Consider the following 17,228-nt stretch of genomic DNA (forward strand, 5'->3'; position numbering starts at 1 on the left):
GGTGTATGGGTAATCATAGTACAGCATTACACGTGCAGTGTATACATGGATGCAATGAGTGTGCTCGGTGTCTTGGTATGTACGAGGATGTGGCCTGGAGGGGGGACGTGAGGGTCGGGGGTGTACGGGTGGTATGGTGTTGAAGGAAACGAAGAAACTGTTGATGTGAGTACAGTATATCAGTTGACCAACGAGGTAGCTTCTGTGGGGGTGTTCTCTTTGGTCGTCAGTATACTCCAGGTGGGGTTCAACTAGAGACCCCTTTGGCAAAGGAGGCAGGTGGACACAGCACCGGCAACTGACCCCAGGTGTTTCAGTATTGCAGGAAACCTTGACAACAACTAGAAAACAACAAGTGTCCTGAGAAAGACTAGCTGTGAGCAGTGCTGGTTTCCGAGGAGAAGCAGGCCTGTGAGCTAAGGCAGTGTCCTGAGTTGGAGCAAGCCACAGGGATGAGCCAGAACTGAGCTCCTACCCCTCCAAGTTTGATGGTTCCTGAGTCACCTGGAGTGCCGTTGGTTTTGACTGTGTACCTGTGGCAGGGCTCAGGCTGGAAGGCGCTGCCTCCAAGGTTAAAGCACCTTTTAAATCACAACCTTCTTTCCGATCGTCAGGATGGACTCCACCGGGAATGCTCTACTGGAGATCTCACCTACCTTTCAGATTCCTGGTCATCCTTCTTTTGGGACTTTGACGAAAGCTTTGCCATTGCACTTGATGTCTCAAAGGCTTTCGATCGAGTATGACGTAAATATTTAATTTCCAACTGCCCTTTTACGGTTTCTATCCTTCTATCTGTGCCATAATCTCTAGCTTGCTTTCTGGTCATTCTAAAGCTGCTGTTGTAGACGGCCACCGTTCTTCCACTAGAGCTATCAATAGCGGTGATCCTTAGGGCTCTGTCCTGTCACCAGCTCTCTTCTTTTTATTCATCAGTGACCTTCTAAGCTGTACGTCTAACCCTATCCACTCACACGCAAATGACCACCTTTCCATCTGCTTCCCGCAGCATCCCTCTCAGCACTTTCTTCAACAACCAAGGGATAATGTCTGACTTGGCCTGCATCTCTGATTGAGGTAAAAGTAATCTTGTTGTTTTTAATGCTTCAATAACCCTCAGTTTTTCCATGTTTCGACCAGTCAAAATCTACCACAGAAATAACCACCAATTTTTAACAATACTCATCTCAATCCTACACCATCTTTAAGCATACTTTGGGTTTCATTCGCTCGGGATATTTCTTGGAAAGAATCATATTATCTTTCTTGTAAATTATGCTTCCAAGAGATTGGGTGTGTTAAGCCGACTCTTTGCCTTCTTTACCCCTGCACAGTTGTTGACTTTATGCACTGGTTTTACTCGCCCCTGTGTAGAATGCAACTCTGACGTTTGGGAAGGCTCCCCACGTACAGCTCTTCTCAGCAAGGTGGAGTCAAAGGCTCTTCGTCTCTTTAACTCTCCTCCTCTTACTGGCACCCTTCAGCCTCTATCTCTTCGCCACACTGATGCGTCTTTATCTCTTTTCTATTGCTGATTCAATGGTCACTGCTCCTTTGAACGGTCTGCTTGCATCCTTCCACCACTACGACGGGCACGTATCACCCGTCTAGCAACAAAATCTCATCTCTTTTTAGTCTAGCCCTCTAATGTAAGTGTTAACCATTACTCCCAGTCCTTCATTTATGCAACAGATCATCTCTGCAACAGTCTTCCTCTGTCTGTATTTCCTACTTCATATGACTTCCACTCTTTTAACCCGCCCCGTCCCGACCACTTTTTGACCACTGGTACCCCCCAATCCCGACCATTTTTCGACCCTTTTTTTTTTTGCTAAAACTTTCGCTTTTGGTGAGAAACATCGAAAATTCATAGAGAAATCGCTCACCTGAGGTTTAAAATACTCAATACAGGTAGGAGAGCCTCCTTACCTTACTGGGTTTTCTATCAGGCTGGTACCAAAGAAAACGAGTTCTATGAGAGGATAACTATTTCACACCACTCATAAACGGTATTTATTTATTTACTGTTATGAATTTATATGTAGTACAAGAGTATATTGGTTTTCAAGCAGTAATATAGGCATTATAAGCATTGTTTCACTCACTAATACCTGACCTTTTTTTGCCACATTACCTGATCATCATTTCTAACTGTTTCTTCCTCTAATGCTATGTAAAGTTTGTCCTCCACATTGTCATTGATTGGGGAATCACTCTGGCCCTGAATTTCGTACCGTGGCATGACATGGCTATACTGGCCAGGTCACTGATAACAGGTGAATTGCTGAGAAAAGGGCATGCAGGGGGGGGGAGGAGGTCATGCTGGGTAAGGCATTGTCTCTGCCTGGCATCTTGTTGAGGAAGGTGTCCCGTGTATACGTACCAAAAATGACTCGCGAAAATTGAAAATAGTGGAAATTATGAACCTTGCAATTGCAGGACGTTGAAGTACGTCCTCGGGATTAGCTGTGACAAAACGTGAGGACGTGGAAGTACGTCCTCGGGACGGCGGGGGTTAAACGCAGTGTGTCCAGGCATCTCGAAATGAACTGATCTTGATTTTGACTCTATTATCTTCTTTTTATTTCTTATTGGAGGAAACAGTTTCCGGGCTTATAGCCTTCGGTTCCTTCTTCCTTGCATAAAAAAAAAAAAAAAAACTTCACTTGTACCCGTCCCCACAGGTTCAAGCAGCGCCTGGGTCTCCCCTGTCATATGAGGCAGAATTGTCGTAAGATGAATTAAAAAAAAAAAAAAAAAGTTTCTGGGAACGTGGGACGACGTAGAGCACCGTCTGCTGTCCCGATCAATTTTGTGCTTTGGAATGGCAGTGTTGTTGGGGTAAGGGCAGATTTTATTCTTCATCGTCACACATACCTTCCATATTTTACATTTATTTTGGTCTTGACATACCTCATCCTCGCTCTAACCTGCATCACCTTTAAGCCACTTTCTCTCTCTCCGGCCATTCCCTCCACTTGATTAATCACGCCCAAACCAGCCCCAGTCACTAATTAATCCCCTCATCTCTGCTACTCCAGACTCCACCAAATGGCAGGTTTGTGGAAGGCGTAAGGGTGATGTGCTGCTGCTGAAAGTCATATATTCTGGTTAACGTATGTTGCGTTTATTCAGCAGAGAAAAAATCGTACTGAAAGGCTTGAAAATAAAATGTAATTTTGAAACGAGATAGTGGGTATCAAGTATTACATTCGGCTTGACGCTGTCCAGTGCTTATATAATCTTTAATCCAAAAAATACTGATATTATTTCTTATATATATATATATATATATATATATATATATATATATATATATATATATAGAGAGAGAGAGAGAGAGAGAGAGAGAGAGAGAGAGAGAGAGAGAGAGATTGATAGATAGATAGATAGATAAGGATATATAGATATACATGTATCAGCAGGTCTTGCAAACACTCATGCTCGTCAGAGGAGAGTTGTGGGTTTGGCCTCATGTTTTATTAACGTCTGTGGTCTTCTTAATTCTGTTCACTTTTTCCTCCAGTCAGCATCCTCTCTATCCCTATTCCTCACAGAAACCTAAATATCTCCTACTTTCGTATCCCCATTTATTTTACCTGGTTACCATCTCACAAACCTCCGTAACAAAGATGTCACCTGTTGTTATATTAAATCTGAATATGCAGTTGACACTGTTTTAAACTTCTCTTCAGCTAACTTTGATTCATCATTATACAACCAAAATTGCATAAATATTACCAAATATATCTATAGTTTATCGTTCCCCAAAATGCTTCTTCAGAACGCAGTGTATTTGGCTCCATATCCACACAGTTGACTAACCTTAACCTCACCCTTACCACTGAACTTACCATTTGGGGTGATTTTAACGTCAATAATGTAGAATGGTTATTGCATTCTGCCAGGACTGACGATACTGGTCTAGAATGCGAGCTGTTTGGAGAACCATTTAATCTCACGCAGTTGGTAAAACAACCAACCACAATACCAGATAATCCTGACCATACACATATATCTTGGACCTATTCCTGATAAACAATCTACATCAGTACAGGATAGAAGTACTGTCACCACTTGGATCCTCCGACCACAATCTCATCAAAGCCTCATTAGTCCGTTGCCCCAAATCTCCCCATTCTGAACCTGTCAGGGTGACCCGATGGCACATTGATAGGTTAGACTGGGATGGATTTAGAAATTATCTTGCGGACATTCCATGGCAGTCTTTCTTCTCCATTGATATCAATTCTACCCAGTCCCACATTAATGACTTTATACAAACTGGTATGGAATTGATCATACCCAGTCAACAGTTTACTAAAAGATGAGACTCCCCAAAATGGTTTGACAACACTTGTGCAAGAGCAAAGATCCAAAAGTCCTTAGCATATAACGTTTACTTAAAATATAAAATATCTGAATCCCACAGTTAATTTGAAATTGCCCAAACCACGTAAAAGCAATAATAAATCTTGCTAAATCAAACTTGCTTCACAACCAAGCATCCAAGGTATTAAATAATCTTAATGACAATAGAATATTCTGGTCAGCTCTCAGTTCTTTCAATACTAATTTTAACAAGTCATCACCCATTCCCCCACGAGAATCTTCGGATGGAAACATTATCAAATGGCCCACGTGGAAAAACGAACATCCCTTCTACTCGTACCACTTTGGCCAGAAATTCTACCTAAGAGGAAGTCAATCAAAATGTCCCTGTACTAGAACTTGACTCTCTCGAAATTCCTTCTTTCAAGATACAGGCCAAATACGTAAAATCCATCCTAGACAATTTACCAGCCTACAAAGCTCCAGATCCAGATGGAATTCCTCCAATCGTTTTGGAAAAGTGTTCCCCAGAACTTGCTACTGTTCTAGTTAAATTATTCAGACTATGCATACGTACTATTTAATTTCCTGATTCTTGGAGAGAAACCAATATCCACCCGATTCCGAAGAAAGGAAGTTCCTCTGACCCTCTGATTACAGACCAATGACTGTCACATCTTCTTTTGGTAAAGTATTTGAGATTATAGTTAATAAGCACATTGTTAAACATCCAACACTGAATCCAACAACATAATTAGTGATAGACAGTCTCGCCACGAAAGATCCACCATTGATATACTCAGTCTCTTGACTCATACCAGCCATCAGTCAATTGACCAACATGGAGAATCCCACTCAGTAGCCTTTGATACTTAAAAAGTTTTTGACAGAGTGTGACACCGTTTCCTGCTGTCTAAACTCCCTTGCTATGGCCGATGATCTTACGTTTCACTGATTTCCTCATATCTCTGTGATAGAAAGGTAGGAGTAAAAGTAGATTATGTATACTCCAATTTCCACTCGATTAATGCCAGCGTGTCACAAGGATCAGTCCCGACTCCAATCCTATTCCTAATCCATATTATTGATCTCATATCCGTCACCCACAATCCCATCCATTCATATGCAGATGACTCAACACTTCACAGTTCATTCACACTTAAACACCCATTCACCAAGTATAATATCTCTAACTCGCAACTCACTACAGCCATCTCCATAAATCAAGACTTATCACGATCAATGAATGGGAACAAAATAACGTTCTCTCATTTAATGCTAACAAAACCAAATATATACAGTTTACTAATAGACAGAAATTGCCTGATTCCTATATTACCTTCACTGCTAATATATTCCTATCTCTGAAAGTATTGAAATTTCGGTGTTTCACTTAACAATGCTCTCAGCTGGACCTCACATGTTAGATCACTTGCCAAAACCGCTTCAAAGAAACTTGGATTATTGTACAGTCAGTAACTTCTTCACTGACGAGCAGTTAGCTATAAGTTACAAGAGTCATATGCATTCTCGGTTGGAATATTGCTCACCCTTGTGGAACGGATGTGGAGAGGTTGCACTTAAACAACTGGGCAAATTCAGAACTAAGCTGTTTAAATCATTAATAACCATGCAAGACAAATGAACTACCTCCCCTACAAGTAAGAATGAATGCAGCCTCACTTGCATTATTTTACAGATACTTTTATGGCAAATGCTCAGACGAAGTTGCATCCATTGTGCCACCTCTCCATGCCTTCCCCTGTGCTACACGGGCATCTGGTAGCACTCATGACTGGAATGTCACACTGCCATATTGCAGAACTTCTGCCTATCAGAAATCTTTAATTCCCCGAACTGCATCTCTTTGGAACTCTCTTCCCGAGAAGAGTTTCCCCTCAAACTTTCATCTGCAGCAGTTCAAGCCCAACTATTATTATTATTTTTTTTTAATGAATGAAGGACACCTGTAATCTGGTGTATGGATTTTGTTCTTTCCTCTATTCACCTTCTGTAATATATATATATATATATATATAGATAGATAGATAGATAGATAGATAGATAGATAGATAAATAGATAGATGGATAAATAGGTAGATATAGACAGATAGATAGATAGATAGATAGATATTATTATTATTATTATCATTATTATTATTATTATCATCCATCCATCCATCCATCCATCATTCAATCCTATGATGCCCCATGAGGAGCCTAGGAGGCCGGGGCTAGACGGTTGGTCCTTACATTTAAGATGAGAGTGACCAGCCTCACTCATCCCTGAGTGGCATTACGTGAGCAATAAACCCCAACCATCCCTCGGATATAAACCTTCACCGGCTCAATCCGATTGGAGCACAATAATTACCCACTAAACCACTAGGCGCCAAAATTTGGTCATATGGTTACCACCCAGCGTAGTAAATGGTTTCCTGGTGTACAGGAAACCATTTGGCTTGTCACTCAGTGTAGAGTCATCCACAAGCAGAAGGAAGAGGAAAGAAAGAAGGAATGAAAGACAGAAGAGGGAGTGTAAAGTCACCCGTAGGCAGAAGGACGAGGAAAGAATGAAGGAAAGAAAGAAGATAGAAGGAAAGAAGGATGGAGGAGAGGACGGGGCAGACACCAGAGAGCAGCACTACATTAAGTGGATGGTGAGCGCCCCCACCTACCATAATATATAAATTATTATTATTATTATTATTATTATTACCCTGTCCTGATGTATATCGCCTCTCTCTCTCTCTCTCTCTCTCTAATATATATATATATATATATATATATATATATATATATATATATATATATATATATGTAAGTCCATTAATCCGAATGGCTTGGGACCGAGGGTCTTTCGGACTATTGTTTTTTTCAGACTATTGGGAGGGACCTCTGAAAACATTAGAAGTATGTACATTCACGATCACTAATTTCTGCTCAAGGGTGCCCCCTTCCTACCCCTGTATACCAGGTAAGAGGGGAGGGGGGGACGAAACGAGCTCCACCCGCCTTTACCCCATCTCCCAACCCTGCCCCACACCCCTACCCAACCCCATACCCCACCCTTCATTCTCAGCTGGCAGTAACATCTCAAGCTGATTTTATGCTTAACACTCTTGGTCCCACTACTATTACAAACATAAAACACTAGGATATGTTAAAAGCATAAAACTATCAACACGCTGCAGCAACAAACTAATCCATTATGACGTTTAAAACAAAAGCATTAACAACGGCCACCTCAGGCCTCGTTTGTTGGGTGCACTGCTTTGCAAACACACACACACACACACACACACACACACACACACACATAAACAAAAACATGCACAGACAGACACACACACACACACACACACACACACACACATATATATATATATATATATATATATATATATATATATATATATATATATATATATATATATATATATATATATATATATATAAACAAACAAAAACATGCACACACACACACACACACACACGCAAACACCCGACGCATGAGGCCTGGGATGGCCGTTGTTAACGTTTTTGTTTTACTGTCGGCGTTATAACATTAATTTCTTGGTGCAGCGTGTTGATAGTTATATACTTCTATATATCCTAGTGTTTTATGTTGGTACATTAATAACGTAACTACAAGTGTTAAGTATAGGGTTAGCTGGAGATGTAACTGCTAGTTAAGAACGGCGGGTGGGGGTTTGGGTTGGGTAGGGGTATGAGGGAGGGTTGGGAGCTGGGGTAGAGGCGGGTCGAGCTCGTTTCCCCCCTCCCCCCTCCCATCTTCCCTGGGTATACAGGGGTACGAAAGGGGCATCCCTGAGCAGAAATTAGTGATCGTGAGTGTACACACAGCAAAAAAAAACTATCGTTACAGGGGGGTCCGAAGTGTTTCATAGTGAACAACCTGGCTGTCTCGCTAGGGTTGGTAAGCCTGACAGTGGGTGACTTGCCAAATAGGACGAGGTAGAAATATGCATGGGAGAAGCAATGGATATAGCTTATAATAAATATGCAACAAACACACGCAGGGATACCAATGGAGGAGGCTGTTATCAAAAACCTTCATTCGTAGTGTCATTTTATATCGCGCAGAAGGTGTAACGATAGTTTTTTTGTTGTGTATACATGATCATTAAATAAATACTTAAAATGATATGGTTTATTGTCTTACAGGAAAGGCACAGAAGTGCAGATGAATAGTTGCAGGCAGGAACACTCATGATTACTTATCTTTGACCAGAGAGTTAGCCAAAGTCGTGGCCAGGGGTAGGCTACACAATCAGACAAGCTCAACCATGGTTCCAGAAAAGTTACTACTTCAATGAATAATTTTCTAAGCATAACGGAAACACTTTCGCTTCACATATTATATTACTTTTTCAAGTGTTTTAGGAAACACACATGGAAGTTGATCATAGCTGTTATTTTTAGTATATAATGAGTGCGTGATGCTAATTAACGCTCATACGGTTTTTTATTAATCTGTTTATTTTTTCACTGACCTATTTCTTGAGGCGAGCCTTTAACCGAGCTGTTGGTAGGCGATAACAGAGAATTATCCACGACTACCACAGCAGCCGGCATCCACACGACATATTCTAATTTACAAATAATGCTTTATAATACTTATATTAATGACGAAAATTTACAATTATTTGCTACTTTGAACTAAACGTTCTTTTTTTTCAAGTGATAACAGACCCCGTTAACATCCAGTGGGAATGGTTGCTCTATTCCTACGCGACTTCTTAGCTGCATGTCCCCTCTGGTCAAAATTGTGCCAGTTAACCCTCCTCAGGTAAAGCTGGGTCTTTGAGATCCACCCACCCCTAAGTTTGTTAGGTAAACTACCTTCTAAACACCCGGGAACCCTGTACCCCCCAATAGCTGCCTGACTTTTTGTACCCATGTAAGGGGTGAAAGGGCAATTTCGAACTCTTCTCCTTTTCCGGTGTAGAGGGGGGGGGGGATCTCAGAGACCCAGCTCTACCTGAGCAGGGTGCTTTATTTTGTTCCCTGATTGCAAATAAGGTCACAGCTTCAGGCAGCCCAACATCACACCATGAAGCTCCATGATGCTACTGCCAGTTGCACCACACAAAGTTACAATCAGATATTGTTTTCATTTTTTCCCTGAATATTTAAAAAAGGACCTTTTTTTTTTTTAATAGGTAAAAATCTATAATGAATTAAAAAATTAAGTTTATTTACATGGCTGTATTGCATATACATTGAAGAATGTCATACCATGTTTGGATCTGTAGGGGGGTTTCAAGAATACTCCCCCAGTATCCCTGCTTGTCGTAAAAGGCGACTAAAAGGGTTGGCGGAGGGTTAGTGCCCCTCCCCGGAAAACAACTAACTAAAGAAACAAACAAGAAGCCTCGGACAAGGACTGACCAAACGTTGACGACCCAGGACCGGACAAAGGACTTGGTAATGTGTACATGGAATGTAAGAGGAGCGAATGATGAGGTGAAAGAGAGAGAGATTGTCCAGGTGCTTGAGGATGCGAAAGTGGATGTATGTGGAATAACTGAAACAAAATGGAGAGGAGAAAGTGTGAGAGAATGGGAGTATGGATGGGGTATATGTGCAGGAGTAGATGAGAATGAGAGGGCAAAGGAAGGAGTGTGTATAGTTGTGAGTAAAAGATGGAAGAAGAGCATAAGACAGTATGGATCAGTTGGGTCAAGGATTGTGTGGGTAAAGTTGAAAGTTGGAATACAAATGTGGGGGATTGTGTGTGTGTATGCGTCAACGCAAGATCGTGCTAGAAGAGTGAGAGAAGAGTTCTGGACAAATGTGGAAGTGTACATGGAAAAGTTTGGAAGGAATGAGAGAGTGTTTTTGATTGGTGATATGAATGGTAAAGTTGGTAATGTGAAGGTGGATGGAATAGTTGGTGAGTGGGGTGTGCCTGCTGAGATAGATGAGAATGGGAGTGCGTTAGTGGACATTTGTGCTGGGAGGGGGTTGGTGATAGCCAATACCCTCTTCAGGCATAAAATGATCCACAGGTATACATGGCGAGTGATGAGAAGGGTGGGTGGTGAACTGAGTGAAAGGAAGGCAATGATTGATTATGTGTGTGTGGATGAAAGGATGCGAAGATGTGTAAAGGATGCAAGAGTGTATAGAGGTTGGGGGAGTGGACTTTCTGACCACTACTTGGTGGTGGCCAGAATCAATGTCCAATTAGAATGGAGGAATAGAAGAAGGGAAAGACGAGAGGAAGGAGTAGTTGCAAGGAGAGTGGAAAGGTTACAAGAGGATGAGAAAAAGGCAGAGTATAAGAGAGAAGTGGAGGAACGATTGGGCAAATATGAACTGGAGCAGATGGGAGACGTGGAAGGTGTGTGTAAGATATTTACAGAAGAAATATGTGCAGCATGTGATGTGGTGTGTGGAAGGAAGAGAAGACGGAGGGGGTGCAAGGAACAGCGTGGTGGACAGAAGAGGTGAAACAGGCTGTGGCACAAAAGAAGAAAGCATACAATGAATGGTTGAGAAATAGGGGCGTGGAAGAAGTTGAGAGGCGGAAGAGAGAGTTATATGTGGAAAGGAAGAGAGAGGTGAAGATATTAGTAAGAGAGAGTAAGAAGAGAGTGGATGAGGAATTTGGAAGGAATTTGAGTGTAAAGTGGAGGGACTGTAAGAAAATGTTCTGGAGAGAAGTGAAAAGAGTAAGACAGGGTGGAAATGAAGTTAGCAGGGGAGTGAAAGATAAAAATGGTAGATTACTAGTGGAGAAGGGAGAAAAAGTGAGCAGATGGAGAGAACACTTTAAGGAATTGTTGAACGTAGAGGATGGAAGTAATGCGAGTATAAGTGGCTGGGGAATGGCTGGGAGAAGGAGGGAGGTGAGAAGACAGGAAGAAATTAGTAGGATAGAAGTTGTGGAAGCAATGAAGAAAGTTAAATCGGGGAAAGCCCCAGGAATTGATGGAGTGTGTGGTGAAATGCTGAAGCATGGGGGAGAGATAGTAGTAGAATGGATGTGGAAGATGTGCAGATTGGCCTGGGAGGAAGGTAGAGTCCCGGAGGATTGGAAGTCAGGTATAATTATTCCCTTGTACAAAGGAAAAGGGAAAAAGAAGTGTGTGGTAACCATAGGGGCATTTGTCTTCTTAGTATAATAGGAAAAGTGTATGGTAGGATACTTATAGACAGAGTAAGAGAAAGAACAGAGAAATTAGTTGGAGAAGAACAGGAGGCTTTAGGAAGGGAAGAGGTTGTGTAGATCAGATATTCATTCTTAGATCTTTAGTGGAAAAGTTTCTAGAGAAGGGAAAGAAGTTGTATGCGGCTTTCATGGATTTGGAGAAAGCATATGACAGGGTGGATAGACAAGGATTGTGGAAAGTGTTAAGAATATATGGAGTAGATGGGAAGTTGTTGAATGCTGTGAAGAGTATGTACGATGGTGCGAAGGCTGCAGTGCGTGTGGATGGTGAACTAAGTGAATTTTTCTCTTTGAAAGTTGGTTTGAAACAGGGATGTGTCATGTCTCCATGGTTGTTCAATCTGTACATGGATGGGGTAATAAAAGAGGTACAAGGTAGGGTAGTGGATGTTGGAGTGGCCCTGGTGAGAGAGGATAGTGTTTGGAAACTCCCTGTACTGTTGTTTGCAGATGATACTGTGTTGTTGAGTGAAGACGAAGGGGAGCTGCAAGGCTTGATGGATGAGTTTGAGAGAGTGTGTAAGAAACGGAACCTAAAGGTGAATGTAGGGAAGAGTAAAGTGATGGTCTTTGAGAGAGGTGAAGTCAGTGAATGTACAGCGAGGTTGGATGGTGAGGAATTGGAAAATGTGAGTACGTTTAAGTATTTGGGTAGTGTGATGAGTAAGGATGGAGGTTTGGAGGGTGAAGTGCTTGAAAGGGTACAGCAGGGAAGAAAGGTTGCTGGTTCCTTGAAAGCAGTGATAGGAAACAGGGAAGTGAGCATGGAAGTAAAAAAGTTACTACATGACAGTATTGTGATACCAACTCTAACGTACGGAAGTGAAGCTTGGACATTGTTGGAAGGACACAAGTCAAGAGTGAGAGCAGTGGAAATGAGTTATTTAAGAGGAGCCTGTGGAGTCACGTGGAGAGACAGGCTGACGAATGAGGATATAAAGGAACGTTGTGGTGTGGATGTGGATGTGATAGGAAGCGTTGTGAGGAACACACTGAGGTGGTTTGGCCATGTGGAGAGGATGGAGGGTGAAAGACTGACAAAGAGAGTGTATGTGAGTGAGGTGGAGGGTGGAAGAGGGAGGGGGAGACCGAGGATGAGATGGAGGGATGGGGTGGAGAGGTATATGAGAGAGGGGGGTGTGAGTTGGGAGCAGGGCAGTGAAATGGCGGGGGACAGGGCGACTTGGAGGCGATTTGTTTGTGGCCACCCCAAACGGGATTGAGGCGTCAGGCAATAGATAGATAGATAGATAGTGTTTTCTGACTTTGTTTCTGACCTGGGTCTGGTAGACCCAGGTCTACCTGAGGCGAAAGGGTGGACAGAGATCTACCTGAGGAGGGTTAATGCCGTTAACTAACAGATAATTATTATATATGATGACAATACCCACATATAGTGGCACATCCCTATTTGATGGAAATTGTCTAATTGCAGATTGGTTGATGAAATATCGGCCCCTGTCAATAGACGCAGATTACTATATATTGGAAGAGAAGCGATAAAAAGATGGTAATATCAGAGATATGAGGAGTATAACGCTTCAGATCACCTGGTTACAGTTCTTTGCCCGATCCAGTAGTGTAGAGGAAGACTAGTGATCGAAAGCGTGGCTCCTGTGTGGTCGCAACACTGCCCGCCACGCGTCTCTGGTCAGAAGTTAGTAATCATGAGTGTACATCAAGTCCAAGTGCAAGTCCAAGCCAGGTAAATCCATAGATAAAGCCCAGAAAAATTCTTTAAAATCCCAGAAAAAAAATCGAGAAACTTCGCCTTGAAAATTCGGCGTATTAGGATTTTCTGATTATTGGTGGCCAGATTAGGAGACTTTTACTGTATATATATATATATATATATATATATATATATATATATATATATATATATATGGAAAATGTTGAAGATTGGAGATTACGAGACGCATGCGCCTAGCTAGCAAAATTTATATGCTCTTCAATACGATTTTTTTAAAATCTTGCAACCACCAGATTTCACTGCTGTTTGGGGAAGACGCCAGGTATTCAAAAGCGGCGCGTGTTTCCTGTTCTTTCTCCTTGTTGTGAAACTAAGAATAAGAAAAATAGTCGCCACACCCATACTGGCTGAGCTGCAACATCCATCATTACAGGATGCATTACCCTACGCTTTGCTCCACTACCCATCACTGTCCCAACCCATCCCTCGCACTTCACTTCATCCACTCCACTGGTTTTTACCCCCTCCCCCCGCAGTAGAACATCTGCAGCTATGCCTGTGTCGACCAACGTACAACGCCAATCTTCACAGGGGCTATTACTTCCACCTAACCCCAATACATGCTACTATCCTACCCCGTTTCGCCAACTCCTCTCCACTCACCAAATTCTTCTTCTGCCCCCTTAACATCGAGTTCTTTGGCTCAGCACCATCCCACCTCCAAAGCCGCCTCTCACACAGGACCCGTCTTCAAAGGGTGTAGTATGAATGACCAAGCCCTGCCCCACCACCCACCACCACCTTAACCCACCCCACCAACCCCATCAACTCCATTTTTACTCGCTTCACCAGTTTTCCTCCCCATTTTTTTTTTCTGCGTTGCCGTTTATCAACAACACCCGTCTCACAATATATGCCAGTACTTCCCAGCATGTCCTACCTTACACCTCCATCCCAACCTATCCCGCCCACTCCCGTCCACCCACCCCGCGCGGTGTATGTCATAAAGACTACCTCGACTACTAAAGTGAATGAGCATAAGTGGATAAATATTTCTGTGGAGGGAGGAAGCGATTTTCCTGAAACAGATGGCGCTAAAGGAACACATTTTTGTTTCCAAGTACAGGAGGCGTGTGCTATCAGCTCTGACGTGACTCAGTGTTGTACAAAGGAACGATGATCCCTGGAGGCGCGTGAGAAATGTATAATCCTATGTCATCAGTCCTGAGGCGACGCAGTGCTGTACTAAGGAATGTTGATCCCTTCCAGTCACAGAGATCTTCCCAACCAGCTGAATATAAATGTGTATAGTTATTTCATCACAGTTTGGCCTAGATTCTCGTCCCTTTTCAGCCTGTTTATCATAGCTCAGTGGCAGAATATGACAAGGCTATGGCTCTACGTCCTTTCCATAGAACTTTGTCATGACTGGCATCATAATCTCTTGTACCATTGTACCAACTCATTAATCACGATGGAGAGATGGTGATTTTAGGCATGGTTGAAGTAAAAATGATATAGTAGTAACAGGTACTACAAACGACATCAGCGGAGTGGATGGGCTACTGCAGACTCTTGGTAGTCCCTTCACTTAGAGGTGTTTCTTAGCGCTGGATAAATTCATTTGGCGATAACCAGAACGAAATCTTCTAACTGATGACGTTAAGGCTATATTCTTCTCGTATATGAACTCAGGTATTATATTCATGTTACCATCAGACAGTTTTTTTTTTTTTTTTTCAAAATTTAAAATTATCTTGACTGCACTTTCCAGTGTTATAAATCCACGGATCTCCTTAAGCACTATTTTGTTCAAAGAAACGTCCGACTGTTCACTTCTGCTGAGGCCAGCTCAATGCAAGGCAGTGTAAAGACATCACACTTTCGTACATCAGTCTGGTCAAAATTACTAAAGGTCCATCTTCACTGTCACGTCACTTTCACCGTGGCAACGATATATCCTATCTGATAATACAGAACAAGTTAGAGTTCCTTTTGAATTTCGAGAACGTGACGCAACAAGTGTCATAAAATCCATTGGATAAATTTGGAAGCCTCCTACACTGGACGCAGGCGGTGATATAATCGGAAGCAGACTCGGCCCACGACCAAAAAGTTTCAGGTTCATTCCCTGGTAAACAAGGAGACTTTGAGGTAGGACTATTTTTACTGCTGCCTATTTCCACCTAATACTGAAGTAGGAACCTTCCCGTGAAGTGATGGTTGCGCGTCGAAATCTGGGGGAATGCTTGTAGGGTTCATCTTATCAGTCACGTGCCGGACACAACGATACTTGGACACAAGACAACCCCATGAGATGTAGTGTCTTAGGGTGGAATTACAGCCATTACTTCTGGGCCTATACGATCAGTACCTCCTCTTTCAGTAACAGTACTTCTGTGCCTTCCTTACCGACTCTAGGGCCAAGCTGCTCCAGGTATCCCGAGACCAACACACAAAAATAATATAGAGTGTCCTGGGAATCAAATCGGATTCTGACTGTTAATATGAGGCAGTCAGCGTAACTTTGCTAGGCAGTAATGATCTTCCAGATGACTTACCCATGTGAACAGGCATTTTCAGATTTAGTGCTATTAAAACTAGACTAATCTGTGAGCGAGATGGGAAGATAGTTAAACGAGCTGAATTCCTCATGTGATAATATAACACATACTGTATTATGTGTGTGTAGCAGATACGCCAGCTTTTACGAGTAGTTGTCTCACAGCATACCGTGATTAGCGCTGCTTCTGCCCCTTTACTACATTCTGACCACTCTGACTTGACCTAAAATTACCATCATTCCGTCATTAATACTAAAATGTAACGAGATTAATACTACAAAGAAAGACTCGTCACGAAGAAATGCTACGTAAAGGATGCAGAGCCGTAGCACTGTTTTACTTTCCCACTGAAATATAGCAAAACATTAATACTGGAATCTATTGCCAGTCACCAAGAAGTGCAATGGATAGGAGGCTAAGCTGTAGTATTGGTATTTTCCGCCACTAAGCTGCGGGAAATAGTCTGTATCATCATCATCATCATCATCATCATCATCATCATCATCAACATCATTATCATCATCATCATCATCCAAACCTATGTTGCCTCATGAGGAGCGTAGAAGCCTGGGGCTAGGCTTCTGACATTTAAGATGAGAGTGACCAGCCTCACTCATCCCTGAGTGGCATTACGTGAGCAATAAACCCCAACCACCCCTTGGATAAAAGCCTGCACAGGCTCAATCCGATTGGAGCGCCTTAAGTATCCACTAACCACCAGGCACCATAAATTGGTTATATGGCTACCGCCCAGCGTAGTAAATGGTTTCCTGGTGTACAGGAAACCATTTGGCTTGTTACTCAGTGTAGAGTCACCCACAGGCAGAAGAAGAGGAAAAAATGAAGGAAAGAGAGACAGAACATGGAGCGTCAAGTCACCCGTAGGCAGAAGAAAGAAAGAATGAAGTAAAGAAGGACAGAAGAAGAAGGAAGGAAAGAAGGAAGGAAGAGACGAAAGGGCAGACATCCGAGAGCAGCACTACATCGAGTGGGTGGATGGCGAGCGCCCCCACCTACCAGTAAAATGGTGAAAATACCCGCCAGGCTAATGTACTCGTACATGAACAATAGCAAAATACCGTATATGCGAATCGACAGAAATGACAGACTTGAGTTATAAGCCTTCTTGATGTTAATTACACAGACCACCGAGGCAGGCGATGATGGGGGGGGGGGTTAACGCAAAGCCGCTGACACACACTCTACACATTGCACTCTTGATTATACACACTACACACAACACAATACACACTTCACAATACACAATACTTATCAGTTCACACAACACAATACACACATCACAGTACACAACACTTATCAGTTCACACAACACAATACACACTTCACAATACAAAATGCTTATCACTTCACACAACACAGTACACACTTCACACCACACACAATACATTACACACTGCACACAACAATACACACTACA

This window comes from Coenobita brevimanus, chromosome 46 (assembly GCF_032717465.1).
Source record: "Coenobita brevimanus isolate Jiangsu-jjx chromosome 46, ASM3271746v2, whole genome shotgun sequence".
NCBI lineage: Eukaryota > Metazoa > Arthropoda > Malacostraca > Decapoda > Coenobitidae > Coenobita > Coenobita brevimanus.